Raw genomic sequence first — 23,020 nt, forward strand, 5'->3', positions numbered from 1 at the left:
CATTTCTTTTTTGTTTTATACAAAGGAAAAGGCCAAAAAACAGAAAAACAAAAACAAAGAGACTAACTGGCTATCAAAATCAAAGGGAGAGAGTCGCTAGCCACAATGTGAAGCCCCCCGGGGTAGACATTTTTTCGCAAGCCCATCAACTTTTGTATTCATCTTCCTCCCCACAAACACAAGCTCAACGTGCAAAACTCCTCGTATCAACTGCCGTATCATAGCAATGAGCTCCTGTGCCTCATGAAGATCATAGTCAATTGCTTTTATCAAAGATAGAGCCTCCTGGCAATCACTATACAGCCTTAATGCTTCAATTTGATATCCCAAGCTCATTTCAGCCCTATGTAACAAGCCCACAGCTCTACCATCAAGCTGTCACCCCTATCAAGTCGGAGTATGAACAGTTCAATTGCTTTCCCTCTAGCATCCTTAACAATCCCTCCACTTCTTGCTGAGCCTGAAGACCAAGCAAAGGCCCCATCAACATAGACCGAGAGGTCATCTTCTATCGAGGTGGTTGAGGCTTCTTCCTGCAAGGGACAAATGCCAGGCAAATAAGTTTGTTGTAGACGCTGATTCTCCCTATTCATGAAAGCTGAAGAGTCGTTCTTCCAGGGCTATGACACATTGACACTATTTGGCAGAAATATCCGTTCTTCAAACACTCTCATTTCTACGTTACCATATTGCCCAACAAACTACAACAAACAAATCACCCCACTTAGCCATGCTACCCTCCATCCTCAACCTTAAATTTAGTTTACACATGCAAATCTCCCAAGAAGAAATCTCATATTTGAGCAGGGTGTATCAATCTCATCCACACTTCCTTGCTTCAAGACATTATCTTATCACATGAAGAGTATCTTCCACTACCCCTGGGCAGCAACTGCACCACAGCTGGTTGCTCAAGTGCCCGTCACAGAGTGATTTATTAGTGAGGATGCAGTCATGACTCGTGAGCCAGAGAAACATTCTACACTGCTTGGCACTTGAAGTTTCCAAATCTTAGCCCACATTAGATCTGGGCGATCGGTATTGTTCTCCAACAACTCATAAGCAGATTTTAATATAAATATACCATGCTTCTTTGGTTTCTACGTAATGCCAACTACATTTGCATGGTTAGTTGTGCATTCTACCTCGGCTTGGACTTTCTCCCAACTATTCCACAAACCTCTCCACAACTGTCCAGGTCAAGACCTATCCACTTGCGGCATTAAATCATTGCCACATTTATCTAGGCGAGCAGTATTGTTTTCCAACGACTCATAAGCATATTTCTTGATTTCTTGTTTTGCTTTTGTTTCTTTAGTTACTTCTACATTTAGTTTATCTCATCTCGGCTTGGCTTAGAGACTTATGCTATAGTAAATTATCTTTTTACCTTTTTGAATATATTTGATCTTTTTATCAAAAAAAATATAGACCTCCTTTCTAAAAACTTATTTTTTAAATTAAAACTTATATTAAAACAAATTTTATTTTTTAATTTACTCCTCATTTTAATAAATCTCTAAATTATATTACGATTTTTGTGATTACAAGAATTTCATTCAGTAAGGGAAAAGAAAAGAATTTAACAGTTTTCTTTTGTTTCTTTTATTTTTTTTCTTTTCAAAAGTAGTTATTTGATTAATGTTTTTAGCAAAATGGGATAACAGCTTAAATAATTTTCAATTATATAAAAATTTTCATTGAAGATGTAATTAACTTTTTAAACATATATATGTTTAACTAAATGTGTTTATAAATGTTTGTTAAAAAAATGTGTTTATAAATTTTATATTATAAATTTAAATAATTTATATAATCTTTCAAACTTCTATATTTTATATTATATGACGAAAAATAGTGATTGAAATATCTTTTTAAAAATTTAAAAGAAACCTAAATAAATAATTCAAATAAATTTGATAAAAACTAAAATTGTAAAATATTTAAAACTTGATTGCCACATAGAATACCATCTTGGATGCCATCTAGGATTTTAAATGGGTCACCATATAGGATTACTTCATTTTCCTCTCCTTGAAGAAGAGTTGTTTCTCAACCCTTGAGGATATTCAGATAATGAGCTTGCATGTTAATTATCTGCTTCCATTGATACATCATCAAATCCTTGCAATAAAGAATTGACATAACTTAAAAAGAATGATTAAGAATGTTAGTAGATAAAACTAAACTCTCTCACCCTCTCCTTTTTTTTCAACTAACACTCAAAGTTGTACTTTTCTCTCCATGTATACCCTGAGCCTCATTATCAATTTTCTCTCTCTTTTGTTCTCTTTCTGCCTTTGGCTCTTTTTCTTTATTTGCTCTCTCTCGTTTTCTTTCTCCCTCAAATGTTCACTTTTCTCCTCTAGCTTGAAAGGATTTTCTTGAATCACCTATATGGTACTAGGAATAAGAGAGTCTTCTGCATATGTCATCATGATTTTCAACGTATAACTTTTCTTCCTCTTTTGTTGATTCAACTTTAAGATCATTATCAAGGGCAATAGTAGCCAATGATTCAATCTCCTTGAATTTGAGCTAGTTTTTGAACTTCTCTTTCTCTTGAATTTTTGCTCTTTATCTGCTTGAAGTTTCACTTGTAGAAAAAGTATGGTAACCAAAGAATCAAGTATCACTTGTAGAAAAAGTATGGTAACCAAAGATTCACTAGTTGATACACCTTCTTGAGGGTCATATGCATCACTTAAATAAGGCATGCCTTTATATTCATCCTCATAGCTCATATGCTCACTATCATATTCCTCATTATCTTTAAGGATCATAGCTTACTTGTTCAGACGTCAAGAAGGAGTATTCCTTTCATTTGGAGTCTTCAATTAGAAGTTGACAGTTATGATCGTTTTGCCTTAAACCCTTTCTAAATTTTGATGGCCTTATGCATGAGCTCTATCTCATCTCATCTTATTTATCTTATTTTATCATGTCTCATCTTTCATAACAACGTTTGGTTCCACTATAATTGTTATCTCCCATTGTTTCTCACATAGAACTTCACCAAATTGAATTTGAACTAGTACTTAAAGTGTGTAATAAATATGAGTGGCACTATATTAAATGAAACATGTGAGCAAGGGTGTGAGGTCAATTCTTCTATTTTTTTTCTGCATTCAATAGAAAAGTATTTATAAGAAAAGATTTTGACTCTAGTTAAAAATTGAATCATACAAGGGCTCTTTAGAAAACCCTAATTTGAAAACTCCAATGGACAACTTAAGCCTAAAAGCCCATAATAAGCTATTAAAGCTTAAATTACTAATTAAATAAAATTAATAAAAAATAAACAAGAAAACTCTTTAAAAAAATAAAAAAATTGAGTAAATTAAAATATATTGAATCCAGTTGGATTGGTATTCATGAAATGCCTTTCATTAGTCCATATAAGCCTTCATTAAGCCTATCAAGTCTCTTCCAAGTACTGTTCACGCTCATGAATTTCCTTGGTACATTAGGATATGCATCTGGGTATAAATTGGCAAGATTATTGCCCAATTTCACCTCTCTATAAAATATATGTTAATTTAACCATTAGTTGATTAAAAAAAACTACAAAGAGACCTAGAAAAATTACAGAAAATGATCCAAAAAATTATAAAAAATGACATTATTAGAAAGCTAATATTAATTAAGTTTTTTAAATTACAAATAAATGTCAACAAACTAATGTTACTTCTTAGTCATATAAAATATCAAAAATACTATTTTAATCAACTATTTTCACTGACTACTAGATAATTACCAAAACACCATTGCTGAAAATAATGGTAAATAATTTAAAAATATTATATTTCTTTTAATAAAATCTTGTTAAAATAGTAAGTATTTTAATATTTATTATTTTAATTATTATTTATAAATATTTATGTAAAATTTATAAATCAATATATATATATATATATATATATAACACATCAGTATAAATAAATAGGGAAGATGATGGTAAAATCTCTTTAAATTATTTAAATGATATATTGTTTTCATGAAATGGTATAATTCTCCCAAAGTCTTAAGATTTTTTTGTCATTAGAAAATTATAAGAAATGACACTTTTGCCCTTGATTCAAATTAAAAAAATAACGTTATTCCCCTATTTCCTTCATGTGATTTGCTCTGTTCTCTCCGTGCCCTTGCATGTCACCACAACTGTGTCTCCGTCGTCATCTCGCCGTGGCAGTGTCATTGTGTCCCAACCATCCTCTCACCGTTGCAGTGTTGCTGTAGCCTGATTGTCAGCGTTCTCATCTACAATTTGCTTAACCTCCAGCAGCTTTGACCTTCTCGGTGTTCCTAATAGTGGGTTTGTCGTTGTAGGTTTGTAGGGGTGTTTGTGGGTGTCTTTGCATTCCTGGCAGTAGGTCCAGCAGCTTCTCTCCCTCTCTCCCCAGTCACACTTGATTCAGGTATTTATTCCTCTTCTCAGCTTCCATAGGACTGTGTTTATGGGACTATGCATCCGGAGCTTGAATGTACGAACAGGTTATTTTCATTTTGATTGAAACCCAGTCTTGTGCTATTTATTTCTTTCTAAACTGCATTCTCTTCTTTTCAGTTAAATGGATCTGAATATTCACTTTGCGTCATGCCGGAGATTTATATGAAAATGATGTTATCCTTATTATGTATATATGCTTCAGCTGCAATATTGCATACGTCAGCATTTTTGTGTTAATAGAAATTACTTGAAGTATATATATATATATATATATATATATATATAGTCTCTCTGATCAAAAGGTTGTGCTGAACTTCAAATTTCTTATCCTTTTCACTTAAGCACTCTCACTCTATCATTTCATTTTGTTGGCATCGTTGAGTTTAAGGTCTTCAGATTCCTCATTTTATTGGTTTCCTCATACATTTCGTATCATGCATTGAATTCAAAATTGTTAACTTTGCTGCAACTGATTCGATTACTTTCTCTTACTTTCTTTGGCTTTACGCTGTTGAAAATTTTGTATGATATTGGGTCCATATTTTTGTAAAGAGAAATCTGATTGAAGACAAGGCCTTTCAATTTAATCTTTTTTATAAATATGCTTCTCCATGGTACACAGGTGGCTTTAGTTTTGTCTTTTGTTTGTTTCACATAAACAAACCTAATGATCCACAGGTTTTTCTATTTCAAAAATCTATTTTCTTTTTGACTTGTTTGATGTGCAACACTAGCTTCTGCCATCACCTCTGCATATAGATATTCTCTATAACTATTCCATTTGTGATTGAATTATCTTTTTTTACATTTGTTGATCAAACTTATTTGTTATTAAATGATCATTTTTGGAGATTAGTACTCCCAATTGTTTGTATATTCTTTATAAAGCATATTATTTGCTATGATTTTGTTTGACCTTTGTTGCTCTAACTAGTGTAGATTGTAAGAGTATTGATTGTTTACGATAGGAAGGATGGTGAATGCGCTAAGTCTTTTCAAGAAGGACTTTCTTTAGAAAAATGAAGATAAATTTAAAAAAATGAGGCTAAAACATAGAATAAAATTTGAACTGAAGGCTTAGGAATAATTGCCAGAGGTAAAAAAAGGCCAATTATGTTGAGAAGGAAAGGAATTAAAGCGGATAGACATGTTAGAAAAAATAAATACAAGGTTCCTTTTCACACAAGGTATTCTGTGAGGCAATTTATGGAACTTGCAGAGTTCATGAAAGTAAATGAGAACTTAAAAACAAGGGTAGAGAACATAAGGTTTGGAATGTTGCTTGATAATCGATGGAAAACAATCCCTCGAGACCTCTGTTTTTAATTAATTATATGATCCACCTACCTGTCAATTTTGCATTAGGGAGAAGTCAAAAGAAATAAAAGCAAAAGATGTTCACATATTGATGAGATTACCCTATAATAGGAATAGGGTGTCAATAAAAGTGGATGATCAAAGGGAAGTATTTTTGAGGTTGAAGAAAAAATATTATAAAATGCCATATAAAAAGATATTGGTATTAATTAAATCTGCAGCAGAGGCTAAAAATTGAGTTTTTATTTGTATTGTATCTGGGAACACTTTTTTGTCCAAGTGCTAACGCTAATGTTAGTGAGCGGATGGTTAAGGTCATATATTGTACCAAGAATGCACTGAAAGACTTCAATTGGTCAAGATATATATTAGATAACTTGTGTGATGAATTGGAAGAGTATTTGAAACAAATGAGGAAAAAGAAGAAGGATGGTGCTACAAATATTGAAAGATGCCTGTACTTTTAGTGGTATGTATAGATGAGTTTATGCTAGTTTTTTCATTGTAATGTATTCATACTAAGTATAATATCATAACTATATGTATATTATTACAGATCTATTTTTTTTAGCATTTCTCACTAGTCAAAACAAGTGATCATGATTTTAAAAATGGTGTCTAATATTGGAATGATAAGAGAGCCAAGGAAAGATACAAAAAGAGAGAGAAAGCAATATTAGGATGCTTTATGGTGCTTCTACTAGAGAGCCCATTTCCACCATGACTAGGAAGAGATTGATGACATTATATCTAGACCCAGTATTTATTACTTACTATTTTGGATAGAATATAATTAAAAATAATTTTTTTCCTATTAATACTTTCTAAATGTGTAGGAATTAAATGAGTTATTATCAATAGTGATAGGGGATTATTGAAGATAATTATCAAAGATTCGTCTATGTTGAATTTGCATTTAGAAAGGAGTAGATGAAAAGGGAAGCATCACAAAAATTAAAAGGGGAAGGCAAGTCAAATGTTGAAGTTGAGGAAGAAGATGATTGGGTGGATATGGTAGTGAAGACAAGCTAAAATCCGAGCATGAAGAAGAAGACAACTAAAAAGGACATGACATAAAAGACAAGGCAAATTTTTTGAGTTTGAAGAACATGAACAACAAGAAGATGGAGGTGATAAAGGAGACGAAGATGAAGGAAAAGAAGAAGGTAGAGGTGATAAAGGAGAAGTAGATGATGATGATGATGAAGGTAAGGGTGATAAAGGAAGAGGAGAACAAATTGATAATTTATCATCTCCAATTCATCTATTTGTCTAAGAAGAGAAGGAAGAAGAACAATAAAATGAAGATGATAAGGAAGTTAAGGAAGATGATGGTGAGTGACGAATTAGGATATCTATAAGGAGAAAAATACCAACTATTAGGTCTCCTTAGGTTTTGTCAAAGCCAGTAAATAGGTGATAGAACACATTTATTACACACTTTTATTTGTCAATTAGGATCCTTTTATTAATATTTTATCACCTCAAAGTGTACTCATTGCATTAGATTTGAAAAATTTCCAAAGTGTCTAGGTTTAATGCAATAGGGATATTTTGGTTTAAAAATAAACTTTTAAGAAAATGTACAAGAAAAATTGATAAAATTCATTCTATGTCCATTTGATTAGTGGTCAAATTATATTTTTAAAATTTATTTTAGTTTGAGAGTAATTAAATAAAAAGTCAACACTTTCTTAAGTATCATAGTTTGACCTAATTTTCGGTTTGTCTTTGTGTGAAAATTTTTATACAATTTTATGCAACCTAGAACTTGGTTATTTTAATAAAGTCTCCCTTTTAATTATGAATTTAATTCTAAACATTATATGTGATTTATGTGATATAGGTGGCATGTGACTTATGCATCAATTGGGCAATTAAGGTTAACACTTCTAGAGGTCAAAGGCTAAAGCAAAATGGCATGATTTATGATTCATTTGAGGGATTAAATCATCCTTAATAATGTGGATGACATATGAGAAATTAGACACACATTGAAATCATCTATAAACCAATAGGAGGGTGTCACCTTATAAGTGTGACAAAACTCCTATTTCCTTTTTATTTTCTTTTTTATTTTTTAATTAAGTATTCAGCTGAGGGGAAATACTAGAATCATGCCATTCCATCCCTTAATCAAATCCAACACTCATCTCATTTAATCTCCGTCACTTTCTCTCATCTGTTTATAGTATTCTTCATTTTCTCTCTTGTGATCTTCATTTTTTAGCACCATATCTCCCATTTTCATCGACCAGACATCTACAAAACTCACACCATTCTTCTCCTCTCTTCAATCTCATCCCAACCCTCCCACTTTCACAAGGATTGAAGCTTATTTTCATCATTCAAGGGCTATGGAGTTTGGCCTTTATGAGCAATTACTAGGATTCTTGAATATGATGAAAATTAGTTAATTTCTTTAGTGGAATCCTAGAGAAATGAAGATGAAGGATGAGTCTTGAGCTTCAAATTGGTTAAGTTCTTTTGTTTCCTATCATCTTCTCTTTTTACTAGATGGTTAGAGTCCTTAATTTAATTATCTTAGTTTGTAAATTCTAATTTGAATTTAATGTTGGTGTAAAGAGAGAGGATTGTTTCACTTAATTTCTTACTTGGATAGTTATGGTGATTTCGGCTATTGAGTGTTTAGTACATGATATTGTATTTTTCATTTAATAAATTATTTGTGTCATTATTGTATATTCTTATGGTGTTAATATTTGAATTGTTAAGTAACTTGACATAATTTTGTAGTTGCTTAATTTCACTATTTGACCATAACTATCAAGAGAGGATTTTGAGTGAATCACTTAGCTAATTTCTTCACCAATTGTTAATTGAACTAAGGGCTTTAATCTAAGACCTAGAAAAGTTAGTTAATTAGGTTAATTAGCTCAGGATTATTTTTTTAAGTCATGATAGTTTTAGTCAAGAGGAAAGGGAAGCTTAACTTAGACTAATTATGAGAAGATAATGAGTCTAAAATTAAATAATATCTAGGGTTTCACTCTTGTGAAAAGAGAAGTTCATTTCACTCACTTTAGTTAGTATTTTAACTGCTTGCATATTAAGTAATTAGTTTAGATAATTAGATAACTAAATTTCAACTTTTTAGGTAACTTATTGCATTATGTAACCTTTTGTTAGACTTGAAATCATTCCTTGGGAAATGACCTAGGGTTAGCCTTGTATTGCATTAGAGTTAACTTTAGTCTAATTTTGAGAGTAAGCAACTAATTCTAATCAATAGGGTGAAGAAGAAGGTTGATGAAAAGAAAAAATTATTTTTAATTATATCATATATGTGTAAAAAGGAGGAAGGTGACGAGTAAGTAGCTATTGTTCCCTATTTTTTTTTATTGATTTGCATTAGTTTAAGAGAAGTTAATTGTTATTCCCTGTTTCAAGATTTTGGTTGAAATGTATGATCAATATTTAACTCGTAATGAACTTCAATGTTTGGGAGGAATGTAGTGGATTAGTAACAGAGTGAGATAGTTTTTAATTTTTTTTTCATAATTTACAATAAATAATGTACATATAATATGATTTTTTTTGGTAGTTATAGTTCATATCTATGTTATGCCATGCATTAATGGGTAATATCAAGAATTTAGGTCTAGTCCTCATCATATATTTGATGCTGACTTTATGGTTAGCTTCCAATAAAATTCTATTTAAATGTCCAGTTGATATTATTTTTTTTAAATTTGTTATATACTGTGTTGTTGTTGTTATGTAAAATGGCATCAAATCCCCTCATTTGGAAGGCAGCAAAGAACAAGAGGAAGATCTTACTTGAATATTTAGAATATAATATAGCTGTATATAATCTTATCCTTAGTCCAACTCTTGTGAACCATCATTGGATGTGTTTCGTGTTAGAGTTAAAGATAATGAACTTCTATGTCTTTGACTCCTTAAAAGGGGATTGTGGCATTGAACCGAAAAGAAAGAAAAGGAAAAAGGAAGGAGCTTTATACCTAAAGAGATTATTAGCGAATACATGTGTATGGCTTATTAGTCAAGTTTGATGGTGTGTTTTGTAGTGTATATAGTTTTGATAGTATGAATTTGTTTCCTTTATAGTGGAGTTGGATAAAGCTAGAGTTGATTGGAAAGAAACCAATAGCTAAAGTTATTTGGCCTCAAGTACTCCAATAAAATAATCTTTGCCTTTTCTACATATCTTCACAACTTATCTTGTTTATATAATGCCCTTATTTCCTTCAACCATTTTTCATTATTGTTTATATGCTACATATTTGCAGGAAAGATTATGGTGTTCTTGTCATGATTTGGTTGAAAACGTGGGATCCCATAGTGTTACAAGACTTCATTGATATATGCTTGTATTTTCTTTAATGTTATTCTTTCTACTTGTACCCCAAAATGACAAGTGCCCATGTCTTAAAATAAGAAGTACTTATCTCTTTAGTGCAAGAAGAAGTTACTAACTTTATATCTGAGCTATTATGGTGGTTGATTAGTCATCTAAAAAAAAACTAAGGTGGCTTTGAAATTAGTTAAAGAAGAAAAGACAAAAAAGAGAAGCGGGTAGCCATTTTAGTATATAGGATGTTCAATGTAATGACTGTTTGAACATTTCTTAGTACATGTAATGACTTCTTAGTTCAAGGAAATGAGAACTACCAAATACTGCTTGGGTTCATACAATGAAGAAGAAAGTTATTTAAAATAAAACTTTGTTTGGTCCAGACTAAGGATTTTTTATGGACGAAAATAAATATTGAAAAATGAAGTTTTAGTGTGCACATCAATAGAAACAAAAAAATTTAGCAAGCATAGTTTGGTAGCACAAAAACAATAAAAGAATGGAGATGAATAAAGTGTAAAATAATAAAAGAATTCAACAAAAAAAATTCAGCAAGAAAAGTTTGGTAAATGAAACTTTCCATTCACAAATTTTATTCTTATACAAACAACTTTTATTTCTAAATTCACAACAATTTAATAGCCATTCGCAAGTTCTCATTTGCAAGTCCTGATATGCATCAAATGTTGAAAAAATATCATTTTCCATTCACAACTTTTAGTCTTATATTAACAACTTTTGTTCTTAAATTTATAACAATTCAACAGCCATTCACAAGTCCTCATTTACAAGTCTTGATATGCATCAAGTGTTAAAAATTTGTAACTCTCTATTTACAATTTTTGTTCTTATAGTAAGAAGTTTTGTTCCTAAATTTGCAACAATACATTAAGGAATTGTAATTTATTAATACCCTCTGTAAATTCACTAAATTAGTAATGATTACCACTCTAATTCAAGAAATAATAACTTTCATTAATTTAAATGATAAGAAAACCTTAAAAAGTGATAACTATCTACGGTTTTGCTATTAGTTACATAACCTTACTACACTATCCAACATACATGATCTACAACTTGTATCAAAATATCCTACAATCTTTTTGACAAAAATATATGAAGGGTTGAATCTTCTATAAATGAGATGTTTCGGCTATATTATATTCACAATCAAAAATAACAATAATAATCCTTACACACTGTATAAGACCAAAGTCAATTGTATTCATAAAATATGCATAAAAAGGATGTCATGTCCACATTACATCCTAGCTTGAATTAGGATTCCTATAGGTCTTGCGTATATGATCTAGTTGATAGCATAGTGAACAGTGATAAATTTTCTTGTTCTAAAATTGTAACTACCTTCTAGAAGTTTGTGGCCTCCCAGGAGAATGATTGATCCTTACTAGTAGAAGGAAGTTTTAGCCCCTAGTATTTAGAGTGTTGCAGTCATTTGGATGTGGCATATCTATTTTAACAACAAGAATCAGAATAGTATATCTTCTCATATACAGTGACTTTGTAACAATCTTCGATATAATTGTACACATTACCATGTATTAGCTTGATAGCAGAGCAGGCATATGGATACAAAATCCCTGACGTTTGCCATGCTACACAGCTACATTCACATAAGCTAAGATCAACACGCAAGTCCTTATTGTAGTATATATACAAACCTTACTTCTTTTATAATGCTTTGCAAAAATTTATTCAACTCTAGCCACTTGGTCTTTTAGTTTTGCCTTAATCTTTGGACCAACACTAATTCTTCAAGTAGAGAGAGCCATTTTGGATATATGCATCTTGTGAGCTACCTTTTCTCTATGCTCATTGGATCAATTGAGCAACACCATGCCTTTTTTCAATGACCATTCATGAAATAAATGACTCTATAAGATATATAGTTATATTATCCCATCTTCTATATAAAAACTTAAATAAAAACCATCTATTAATGTCCTTATGATTTTCAAGCCATTGAGCCTATTTTGAAATGAAATTTTTCATGTTTCGTATTGCTTCATTAAAGTCATCCTCAAGCCTTGCATATGCAATGCCATCAAGCAAGTTTAATGCATCATCCTTGCTCTGCCCACTGGTCCTTCTTTTACCTCAATTAATTTTAAAAAATTTTGCACTAAAATTATCCTTAATGTGATGATAACAAAATGCATGTTGCTTGCCTCCAAAAATAACTTGAACAACACCTATTATGGCATTGTGTCAATCTAAAATTATTGTTAGTTGCATTAAGTCTATTATTTCTTTCGCCATGTACAGGAACCATGTCTAATTTTCAAGTGTCTCCCCTTTCACAATGGCATAAGAAAAGGAAAACAACTTATTATCAGTGTTATACATAGATGCTAACAACAAAATCTCCTTATAAGGACCACTTAGTTGACTACCATCTATGTATAGCATGTGTCTTGTACCATGTATGAATGCCTCTATATAGCAGGTATAAGCTACAGAAGCTTGCTCAAACTTGTTACTATTAGTTGCCACCTACTTAGCAATTATTTTTGGGTCTGTTTCTACTAAACAGTCATAAATTCATGGAATTATACGATTAGTTGGGTCTACCATGGATCTTTTCCAACACATTCCTTTTGGTTCTACATGCTTGTCGGTAGGTCAGATTGTCACCATATTTTGTTTGTAACTCTCGTAATGTCATTCGTATGCTTGTCTACATGAGACCTCACATCCTCAATTACAATAGAAGACGTTAGACTCGAACTTCTCCTATGGGTAACCATCAGAATGTCTTGTACATAATGCATGTGTTCATTTTTAAATGTCTTTACATGTAGAAATAAAGTTTCCTTTTGCACTGCATATGCTGTGATCTAACGTCTGGAGAATTTGTAACATTACCATGCAAAGTATAAAGTGCATCTACACTAATGCCAGAGCTTAATTTTTCTAAGTGGAGGCATTTATTGTCAAGTGTAGGGAAAACCTTTCCCTATACTGATGCCTTTAGAAAAGCATTATACAAATATAACATTTCTCATAAATTTTCATGCAACTATAAGAACAATGGTATGAAGAAGATGAGTGTGATATGTGACATTGAAGGCTACCCTTCAAAAGGAACATAGTAACTTACTTGGTGCTTTCTTAATTGTTGTTTCTCTATTGTCATTTTCTTTACAACCTATATATAAATGACTGCTTTCAACATTATACTCAAATAGGGTAGCAATTCCTCTATCATCAACAAAGTCTATAAGGGTCATTTCATTAAATCTCACAGTGTATTTCATGTCATTCAAATTAGTGTCAATGCCAAAATAAGTTGACATTATTATTCTACATTCTTCAAGTGTCATCCCTTCTCTTATCATTTTGACCATCACACTCCCATCATCATATTGTATTTTACTTTCAATATTTTTTACAAATTGTCTCCTTATGTGGAAATAACAAAATAGGTATTTTTCAAAACTAGAAACAAAAGAAGCCATTTCTCATGCCACTCTAAAACAATGAAATAGCCATCATTCAACATGTTTATTTCTCAAATAACAAGATAACATATCTGTTATGTTTTATCCAACAACAACTATTCTTTTTATATTCACAACTTTATATTAGTATCCATACCCATGTTACTAAGCTTTACGCATGAAAAGAAAATGAAGACTTCAATCATTTACACACATTAACCTACATCAATTTCAACTATCACATATGGGAAGAGAAATTTTTGAGGAGAAGAAATTTACTTACATATAGCAGAACTAACAGAGGAAGAATGGTTGCTTACATATACCTACATTCAGTAGCTTAAAAACATTACCCACGTATAACAACTTGAAAAAAAATTAAGACAATGGAGAAGGAGAAGAAGAAGATCACAAGGAAGAGAAGAAGAGGAGGATAAGAAGAAGATGAAGTAGAAGAAAAAATGCGTGCTAGTTACTCTACATTTAGACTTGGGATTTTGTTTTAATTGAGGGCAATTTGGTCATTTCTTTTAATTTCCTAATGACAAAAAATTCCATGGGACTCCAAGAGAATTATGCCATTTTGTGGGATCAATATGTCATTTAGATAATTTAAATGGATTTTAATGTCATTTTCCCATATAAATATCTAGAAAATGAATGGTCATGAGCCGATGAATAGGGCCAATTTTGTATCCATTTTCACTGTTTGTGATGAGTAGTATGGCTTGCTTTAGGCTTTGTTCTAGTTTTGTTTTGATTTTCCCTTCCCTCCACTGTTTTAAAATTCAAAATTCAGGATTCATATCCATTTGTTTCGTTTCTTTTTCTGATCTCTGGAGTCTTTCATCTGCAACATGCTCTCACTCTTTCTCACTATTAAAAGTTCAATTAGTTTTTCTGAAATTTATGGGTGAATGTGATTTTCACACTAATTGATTTATAAATTAAAATAATATGATAAATTATAAGTCTTCTTTTAAAATTTATAAGTCCTCCTTACAAAATTTGTATATATTAAAAGTTGACTTATAGACTGTGTGTTAAGATTTATAAATAATAATATTTAAATTACTAAATATTAAATTATTAATATTTTAATAAGATGTTTTTTAAATTAATATTTTTAATTACTTATCCATGTTGTTGTTAGTCATGGTGATCTAATAATCACCTAATAGTTGGTCAAAATGATTGGTTAGAATGATATTTTAGTCTTTTATTTGGAAATGAAATAACATTAGTCTATTATAATTTATTTTTAATTTAAGCAACTTAATGCATATTAATTTTCTTACGAGGGGCAAAGTTGTGTAATATCCTAAGCATTGATCATTAGGTAATGAATTAATTATAAGTAATTTCGGGGCATATAAAAGAAGTTTTGAGGTATAGAAAATAATGAAAAATTTTATTGAGGATTATAAAAAATTAATTATAGGCCATTACTCTGTTTTTTGAATGATGTGGTTATAATTTTTGGAAAATGATTCCATCACTACTTGCATATGAAGAAGGTTATATTAATGGGAAGTTTTTTGTTTCCATGATTATGAACCTGTGATCTGCTATCACTTTACACATGATAGTCAGCCATTTTTAAGCCTTTGATATCTCTTATGGAGAAAGCCCTTGAGACAAGATATCTTTTTAAGAAGTTTTAAAGAGAGGAACCTATGGTTCGGTAATAAGTGCTAAACCTTTGATTAGGGTATAGATTGGCATTGATAAGTTTGATAAAATCCAATTAGATGGATGGATTTTGTTAATTATTGTAGCTCATGGGTTTAGTTAGAGGAGTAATGAGGAAGAGGTAAGATTGCATGTATATATGCATGATTTTATATCTCTTTATATGTATTGAATTAAATTTTATATGTTAAATTGTTCTACTCAACCAACTTTTAACTTGCCTATCATACTTTGTAAATATTTTTGTGGTTACTAGACTATCAAGTTTTATTATGTAATTACAAACATTTCAAATGAGTCCAGCATAGCACATGAGAAGCAATCGGAAGCTTGAGGTTTTGCTAAGGAAAGCCTTAAGCCCATTTGTTTAGTTTGAGAAATAATAACGGCCAGTGTAGGATTCATAATTTACTGTTGGGATTAAATTATTTATTTATTTGCTTAATTGTTTATGTACTTATTAATTGCTTGATGGGATTGCTAATATTTGAGGCTTGAAGCTGTTGGATTCTACATGGGTGGTTTTTAATTGGAGTAATTGTTTTTGTTTTGAGACTGTATTGAGACATTTATTGGAAAATAAATATTTCTCCGGAGACGCCTGAAGGCTTGAATCGATGTTTTATTATTTTTGTGCTGATGGAAATGTTTTCCGGGGAAAATGATTGAACATGTGGCAATGGTAAAAAATGTTTTCGGCTTACACAGGGTTAATGTATGAGAAGAAATGCAGCGTGTTGAAAAATATTAACAGAAGGCAAAATGTACTGTTTTGAAAAATATTGGGACAACATTGCGCCAAAAATACTTTAAAATATCAATTACACCTGTATGAAAACTTTGAGGATAAATTTGAACAAGAACCTTTTAATTTAAAATGTTAAATTATGTATTATAAAAAAATGTTAAATTATGTGTTATCGTAAAAATGTAAAATTATGAATAGGGGTCCTTTTGATGCAACATCCCTCAAAACAAATTTTAATCCATTTACAAATATTCATTCAACTACCAAAAAAAAAAAAAACTAAAAGATCCCTAACCTTCGGAATTTATGTCCCATATCATTCATTTCCGTTGAACTTTGTTCATCATGGTCCCTGCTTATGCTGAAAAATAGAAAAATGAAGTTTAAAGGATGTGATTTCTAGGGACAGATCCAAGGAAGGCAGAGAGGTGTACTAGGTTTATTTGGACAGAACTCAATTCATGCTAGATTTATTCGAATTGAATTTAAAATATCTTATCATATAAAAAAAGTTCATATAAATAAGTCCAACCCCAATCCCTCAGGTTTTCAGACTTATTCAAGTTGGCCCATATATCCAATTTGTTAAATATTATTTTTATTTTATTTTTTATATTTCATCTAATTTCAATTTTTATATTATTTTATTGTATAATTTGAGTATTTAGGCCTAGTTTGGATTTTTTTTAAGTTTATTCAGGTGACTCAAATAATCTCGAAGTAAAGAAAATCTTTTAAACTCCCAAACTTGGCCTTAAGATTTTTTAATTTGGGTATTCAGGTTTACCTCGGATTTTTTTGAGTTTATTTACCTCAGATTTTTTTGAGTTTATTCAGGTGGTTTGAATAAGTTCGAAGTAAAGAAAATCTTTTAAACTCCCAAATCCGACTCTAAGATTTTTTTTGTGCTTATTTGGAATGACCCTTCAAGCTTAACCCAAATTATCACTACTAGATTTTGGACCCCCATATCACATTTTATTTTCAATTTGGCCCCCTTCAAGTAGTTCTTGGCAATGATTTTAAAATTTGATCGAATAATCTAATTGATTTTTGTTTTGACTTTGCTTGAACTACAAAATTATTTTAGCTCTTAAACAGGATTGAGTCACTCTAAATCAGTGGTTAGACAAGAAAATTTAAAAAAACTGTGAATCGGAGCAGTTATATGAAAACCAAATGGTTCAATTTTTTTTGACTTTATTCAAATTCTAACCCTTAGAAAAACCTCCCTCACTTTTCAAACACTTTGAGAAGGTGAAAACAAGTTTGGTTTGTGTACTTTATTCCAATTTTAACCCTATATCAAAGTAATACCTTTGTTTTCATTTTTTTTTCTAGAATACCTTTTTTTGATAAAATCATTTTCATTCTTTTTGTCTTAATCTTAATAAATATTTAGGTAAAAATAAAATCTAAATTAGTATAGGGATATCTTTTGTGAATGTTGGTATTGAATCATTTGATGTTGTGTTATAAGACTTATTAACTCATAATTAACTTGAAATATTAGCTTTATTGTCAAATTATATAGCAATTTAATATTTATTTTCTTATATTATTATTATCATTATATATAAATAATATTTTTTAATTTAATTATTACATCAAATTGAATGAGTCCAGTCAATTAAATTTTGCAAACCACTAACATTTCCAATTCAACTTACAGTGCAATTTTGAAAACATTGATCCTTGGATCCAACCTTGGTGATTTCAAAGACATCCTAAAACTATAATGTTTTCAGTTTGAACATCTGCGAGGTGGAGGATATCTCTCAATTTTCCTCTACTTTTCCCATCTCAACCATTCATATTATTTTATTAAATAATTTTAAATAATTTTATTAAAATTATATAATTAATGAATGGTTGAGATAGAAGTGGAGGGAAAAGGAGATAAAGGAAGAGGTCCCACATCTGCATTGCCCTGTGCTGATGAATGCTTTTGCATGAAGAAAATAAAGCACAGGAAGAATATTCAATGTTTGGTTTAGCTCACTTTATCTCATTTGCTTCCGTTCAGCTCTATAGTATATTTTCAATTTTCACAAAAATTACAATCTCCCTTCAATCTCTTTGAAACTCAACTGCATTCACAAGACGCTTATTATGAAAAATCAACTTCATATAAACTAAAATTATGCTGTGACTTTAGACATCTCTTCCATGCTTACCCACTTTCTTCACTTTAATATCAGGCTTTTAAATGAGGATTATTTCTTTTCGCATTTTATTTTTTTGCCTTGGTTGTTTCATAATGTTATTGCACGATAATCTTTTTACTTTAGTGCATTTGTTTTCTCAACAAACCAAAAAAAATAAAAAAACATGAAGGCTCCCTCCCCCTTGGCAAACGGAAAAATAGTGCGAATCTGAAGTGAAAGGGTTGACTCATGTAATTTAGTGATTCAAAACTTTTTTTTTTTATCCCTTTCGAGTGTCAGCTAACTTAAACTGTCAATAGCATAGTACGGTCATAACTTACAGCAATCTGATAAGATTTACACTAATAACAATATTACAGGTAATTTCCAACTTTTCTTTCCCCTTTCGGCCACCTGCATGAAAGTAATCCGAAAACCCTCCTCATCCCCTTCCCAGCAGAAAATAATATATGCAGACGCATGAAGAATCTTCAATATCAACTGCAATGTTAACTCTCCATGCACTTGCTTCAGGATCAAGCAACAGCATTTCATGAAGGGCAAAACTACAGTTCAGACTGTCAACAACTAGGCTTGAGCAATTGCTTCAACCTCCTCAGGCTCACCCTCCGATGGTGAAATTAAGGAAGCCGACTGGATCTTTCCAGCATGATCAAGCCGCATCAAAATAACTCCCCTAACAGATAATCATTGTGAGTATTATAAATCAGTCAAGAAGGAATGAAAACAAGCCTTATCCCACTAAATGGAGTCCACTACATAGATTAAACAATATCGTTGTACTATTTTATTAGTCAAGCTTTTAAAGTAGGAATGAAAGGCCTCAAGAATTAGAAGACTTCTCATCCAAGTTGTGAACAGAAATTCAGACAATTTACCAACAGTATGATGATAATTTAGCAAAAAACCAAAACAGATGAGAGCACTAAAAAGACCATCAGATTTGTGCAAATAAGCTTAGAGCAGTATCCTCCAAGGCAAACAAATAAGAACAGGCTTAGATTGTTCAATTGCCAAGATGAATGTAGCCAAAGAAGGTGCATATAATAATGCCAATTCTAAAACAAAATAGGGATATAGTTGACTAACTCAGCTACCGTATTATATTTCTCAATATAGAAAGGGGAACAAAAATCAAATGCAATAAAACCCAAAGCATTGCATTCAAACGCAATACTTTGGTTCACTCTAAAGACAAGCTCCGAGTCGCATCATTTTGAAACATTGACCAAGTTTAATTTCAACATGGTCGAGCTAGCTTGATCAAGTTGGATCATTCTTTTAATTAAAAAAAGTAAAAAAGAAATCACAAAATGCAATCATATAAAAACATAAAGCTAGTATGGAAAAGAAAAAAAAAACTTTAATCCTTATTTGCAAATTTAAAATTTGATCCTTAGTTCTCTGCAAACTCCTTAGTTCTGAAAATTCAAAATTTAGTCCTTACAGATTTTTTATTGTCATAAATCATACATAATCAAGGTATTAAGAAAATATCAGTTCTTTCAATAAATCAACAAATAATCGAAATTTCATCAATAGGCAGTAAATTAAGTTTTGTAAACGACAAAGTTTTAAATTACAAATTAAAAGCTTAATCTGTATATATTGACTCCCATGAAACAACTTCCTCACCCTAGACGGTCATAACTGCTCTATTTTTTCTTACTACTCATCAACAGGATGTCAACATCAAGAAAAGGCTAAAACTTCAAATGATGTGAGCAAACCTTTACTGTGACAATCCTCCAGGCTGAATGAAATGATGGAGTGCCATAGGCAACATTAATGTTTCATATGATTCAAAGACTAAAAATGGCGATGATGCCACATTCAAGAATAACACAAGTAAGGTACCAAAAACTAGCTGGCCATGAAGCTATTTTGGCTTGGGGGGTTGCATATTCAAATTATAGTATCTTTGACTGAAAATAAAAAAAAAAAAAATAGTATATAGGTGTTCCAATGTGCACAATGCACTTGAGAAAATGTGTTGATAAACTTAGGGAAAATTAATCATTTGGTCCTTGTAGTTTTGACCAAATTGTAACTCAATCCCTAAACTTTGACTCGTTATTTATAAAGTTTAAAATATTTTTAGTCTTATAATTTTATTTTTTAAAATATAGGGGCCAATATTTAAGAAATTGAAACTTCAAGATTAAATTGCAAGAGGCAAAGTTCAAGATTGATTTACAATCGAATCAAAAATTCAAGAACTGAATTATAACGAGTCAAAGTTTAGGGATTGATTTACAACTAAGTTAAAGCTACAAGGGCCAAAAGATTAATTTTCCCAAAATCTAGACTCTCAATGAAATTGTTTATCACTATCTAAAGCCTTAAAACAATTGAGTTTATTACAGCTAATCTCTATCTTTAAGGAATTATAAAAGCGACAGGGTCAGCCACAGTGAGATGAGTGCCCTCGTAACCCTTCCTATTTATCATATTCCATTCCTCTAACAAGCACGGATTAAGTTCACGGATAATCTATTTAAGCATTAAATTTAGTTTTCTTCGAACGTATGTTTACATAGAATAGAGCTCTGATAACTGAAAATTGAAATTTGGAAAGTTTTATTCTTTTTGTACTCCACTTTCTTTCTTTACTTTATTGAATCTCCATTTTCTTGAAAGAAAAAAAAAAACTTAGATAAAACAAAAAATACAGATAAAGCAAAGCAGTTCAATAGTTATCATTATACTTCTTTTTTCTGCAACTTTATACTCCTTGGATAGTATCTAATACTATTTCTGGACTATGTCCATATTACATACTTTGGAGATGCCTTCACCTTCATCTAATTACAATGTAGCCGAAAGGGAACGTCAGACAGGCAAAAGGAAACGGCCCTTAAATGAGGCAGATAATGGAATTATTTATAAGAATGAATTCAAAAGTATGAACGAGAACATGAAAATATAAATATTCTGCACAGTTAAATTTTGGGTGGCATGATGAACCCATAACAATCCAGAATTAATATAATCCACGCATACACTGAAAGGACACTGTACAAGCATACCTTGCAAATCGAGATTGTATTGAAATATGCCGGACCTTAATTCTATCACAGTCCCCACTATGACTCACAAGAACCACTTGTTCATCACTTTCACCATCATCTGTTGCAAAAAAAAAAAGAAAAAAAAATTTACATAGAAAAAAAAAAAAAAAAAAAACTACAACATTTAAATAACAAGGTTAAAACACTAAATCGGTCATTGAACCAATTAAAACACAGGCTTATTAAATTAATATATTTTAATTGTATGTGTTAGAATAATATGATGCAAACAAAAAATTTAAGGAAAAACGTAACTTAGAAGTAAAAGCATAGTGTCTGAAACATTGAGTGTGAGGCGAGCTTCTTTTGTCATAAATAATGAGAAGCTTTGGCCCCACGTTTATTAGTCAAAAAAACTATTTAATTTTGATTTTTAATTAATGTTGATTCCTTTTTTTCCCCTGTGGGTCCGGTTTTTAGGAGAAGTGTTCTGGTTTCAACCAGTTTTGGCTAGTCTCGACTGGTTCTCTCTAAGGCTGGTTTGGGTGTTCCAGAGGACTGGACCACGAACCCAGTTCCCCCGGTCCAACTGATTGAATTAGCTGATCCAGTCTAGTTTTTAAAAACATTGATATACAGTACAGCAGTGATATGCTGGTAATTATTGGCATTGTAACCCAAACATCAGCAGACTCAATGACATCAACTAAATTACCTGCTAATGAGAATCCTACAACAAAAACAGCAGCAAGCGGTCCTCAGCAGAAAACTGGAATGTAGGTGTTAAAAAACATATAATACGTTAGATGGATTAAACATGACAAAAGTAGGCTTTTCCATGATATAAAAAATACCTTGTATCCTATCAAACCAACTCGATTCAAACGTGATGGCGAAAACTGCTCAAGGGTACCCCTTTTCCATAACCACTTTCAGACACAAACAACAACCATGGGCCATTTAGATGCTTTGTACTGCAGGCATATTTAAATAAAAATAAAATGTTAAGCATTTATGATATATATCATGACACAAGTAGCCATCCTGAAAAGCTAAAAGACCCCTTCAATCCATTTATCAGCGTTTTTTCTATAATGGAAGAATATAATTAAAAGACACACGACACAAGTAGAAAGGGAGAAGACCAATAGAATCATCAGACCTACAATTAGTTCCACCACAATGTCAATTAAATCTATGAATTTCTATTCTATTGTTTTCAAAAATTTGATTTTAAGATAGACTTCATATAGACAGTATATACAAACAATTCTAAGAACTTCTAGGGCTCTAGCTAGTAAAAGAAATCGCACACTCAACCAATAAAGAAGTGCAAAAGCAAGACTGAACACTTGCAAACTGGGCATCTTTTTCAGTAAGGTATACTTTTCTATTCAACCAGACATTGACTGGCTTAAATCAAGCACCATCATCATGACAAAGCCTAAGGAGAAAGACTAGTCAGATAGAAAACATCTTCCTTGCTTACTGTGCAAGATTTTGGTATGATAAACGATAAGGGTCTATGATGCCAGGATACATAACTTTGCACATATGCACTGTACCTGAGATTTTTTTCCTTACCCCTGTTCTGTTTCTCTAGGACATGCAGTGTAATTACCAAATACCAATTGTACTAATCATGTTCAGGGAAATGTATACTTATAATAGACGCAACTAATGGGGGGAAAAACGTCTGAATATGAATAAATTATAAACCAGATAACGATGTTGGTAGATCTAGGAACATTTAGTTCTGGGAAAGACAAAGTAGTCATAATTGAGCGACAAAAAAGATTTACAACAATTAGGGGTCCAGTGCAAGGTTCCCAGC

At 31.2% G+C, this 23,020-nt stretch overlaps 1 long non-coding RNA gene across 1 annotated transcript; it reads right to left on the reverse strand.

Annotated features, from left to right (window-relative positions):
* Window positions 1–18,383: 18,383 nt before the first annotated feature.
* Window positions 18,384–22,117, reverse strand: LOC129307210 (uncharacterized). The gene is made up of 4 exons (XR_008592315.1): window positions 22,041–22,117; window positions 21,902–21,955; window positions 21,205–21,304; window positions 18,384–18,851 (listed from the first exon to the last, which is right to left on the reverse strand). It is a non-coding gene; the product is annotated as an uncharacterized LOC129307210 (long non-coding RNA).
* Window positions 22,118–23,020: the final 903 nt, after the last annotated feature.

Source organism: Prosopis cineraria, unplaced genomic scaffold (genome assembly GCF_029017545.1).
Source record: "Prosopis cineraria cultivar Desert tree isolate PC_DT_omini unplaced genomic scaffold, ASM2901754v1 PC3, whole genome shotgun sequence".
NCBI lineage: Eukaryota > Viridiplantae > Streptophyta > Magnoliopsida > Fabales > Fabaceae > Prosopis > Prosopis cineraria.